We start from the raw sequence: 2500 nt of genomic DNA, 5'->3' as shown, positions 1-2500 counted from the left end.
TAATAATAATAATAATAATAATAATAATATTTTTTTGAGGGTATGTGTTAAAAAAAGCTATAATAAGGACTTGAGAAGAATGGTTTTGTCGAGCAAGGATAATGGATGATAATTGCCTCATTTCATTCTACTAAATTAATTATTCTCTGCCTGTATATTTCATATCATTAAAGTCCCTTATTAAATTTCCACATTTCTCATTGGACGAGATTAAAGTTTTATCAACCATTATCATCTTCTATTTATTATTATTATTCGTGAGTCTGTCTTCCTCATGTCCTTTCTAATTCTATGATACATATATGATTTTCAAAATAATCATCTATTTGTTATTATCACTCGTCGATAGCTTTCTCTTGACCTTCATAATTCTTTGGTGCAGAGAAGAATCTAAAAGTAACTCTGAGAGCTGTGAAAGAAAAGTAAATTGAAAATAGCTTCGCTATCCTTGAATAGAAATGGTGAAATATTCAGTGTTATCTGTAGAGGGAGCTTTCGTAATATTTTATTTTTTTTCCCAGAGTGCAACGGAGGTGAATAATGATGCCTGACATCCCTTGACATTTTTCTGTCCACCGAGGACACATTCATGGTTTGATTTTACCAAAAATAGAATGTTCATGGAGAACCATTTGCAGCATATGGAAATTTTACACGGTAAAAAATTATATATTCTTTAGTTCTTCAGAAAGACATATGAGCAGTACTCTTAAAATCATGAATCTCAATTTATTTTGAATTTCACAGTCAGGACATTTAGATGCTGATGGATACAAAAGCTTTCGTATTTATATTCAAATCCTTGTTCCGGTAAAAGTTATGTTTCCATAGTCGTATGTTTTTAAGTCTGTCTGTGTGGTGTTTGTGATTTGCATAACCCAAAATATACTTTACAGATTCTTATAAAATATGGTGGGATAACTGGCTATTCTTAAAGGAAAATTTGTTTAGAATTTGGTAGTGATTGGGTCAAAGTAAAGGCTCAGGTCACATACACACTCACACACACGCACACACAAAAAAAAGGCAAAATCCAAAAACTATTTGACCGAATCTCATGAAATTTGGTGTAATGATTGCCTATGATCAGAATGAAATTTAATAAAATTTGGGAGCGATTGGGCCAAACTGTAACAAAAAGGTAAAAAAGTCTTATTGGTATATCATGGTAATTTTGTTATCTGATTTGCATGAAGGTAGTGCCAAAATGTGCGTAATTCAATTGCTTTTCTTGAAATATACAACATAATAAAGGCGAAGGTTTGCGCTTCACCGAATACAAGTCATGAAAAGGTAAAAAATAACCTTTTATTGCTATATCGTCATCAATCCTTATCCGAATTACATGAACTTGGTGCCGAATTGTGCATAATTCCATTTCCTATCTTATCATATACAACCTGATGTAGTGCAGGCATTACCCTTGTTTCTGCATTGGTGTGTTCGTATGTATGTCAGGGTGTTTGTGATTCGCATAACTCAAAAACTATTTGACCCAGTTTCATGAAGTTTGGCGGGATGATTGCCCATGAGCCAAAAACAATTTGATCCGATTTAGGAAGTGATTGCATCAAAGGTCAAGGGCAAGGTAACAAAAAGGTATAACACTTCTTGTTATATCGTCGTAAATTTCTATCCACATTTTATGAAACTAGTTTCAAAATTTGTATAATTCAATTGCTTATCTTGTGATACACAACTTGATATAGGCGAAGGTATGCGTTCTACCAGGTGCCCGTTCAAGTTTCCTTGTTCATCTTCAAGGGCCTGGATGTGTTCGGCAGTACATTTTTACCAATAGCACGTGAAATTATTCATGTATTTTTTGCTAAAGAAAAGAAAAAAATATTGATAAGTAGGGTATAACTCTTGAGAAAATTAATTTCGTTATACCTTTCAGGGAACTTTATTTGACCAACAGAAAATATCAAGCAAACTCTTTTCTATGGCATAAGTGATAATAGATATTCGTTTTTTTTTTTTTTTAGTAATGTCATCGAATAAGATCGACAGTTCTACAGAGTTTAAAGTTCTAAAAAGGGAAATAAAATGCCTACAAAAATTGAAATTTAAGATGATAATGCTGCAACAATTCCAACAAAGAATTCTACTTTCAAAGACATACCGGCCCTTTGATTATTGTTTTTACAAATTCAACAGAAAATTAAAAATGTAATTAGATATAAAAATGTATCTTATTGTATGAATAACTTTCTGTTTCTGCCACCTAGTAAAAACAAGATCCCTCATTTATATTGCAGCTCTTGAGCCATATGGCAGTACACCCAATATCCACAAAAACCAAGAATCTTGCATCACCATCGTATCTTACCGCATCAAGATTATATCCTGATTAGATGAAAAAAGTTGCTTCCCGTCAAGGACTGGAACTTGGAGATAAAAAGGAAAAGATTTACTATTTTTTTTTTTTTTTTTTTTTTTTTTTTGGCCACCACAAAAGTATGTTGATATTAACAAGGTTTCAATACATACTTTGCCA

This window comes from Palaemon carinicauda, chromosome 7, assembly GCF_036898095.1.
Source record: "Palaemon carinicauda isolate YSFRI2023 chromosome 7, ASM3689809v2, whole genome shotgun sequence".
Lineage (NCBI taxonomy): Eukaryota > Metazoa > Arthropoda > Malacostraca > Decapoda > Palaemonidae > Palaemon > Palaemon carinicauda.
The sequence above is the reverse complement of the archived record's forward strand: the minus strand, read 5'-3'. Positions refer to the sequence as shown.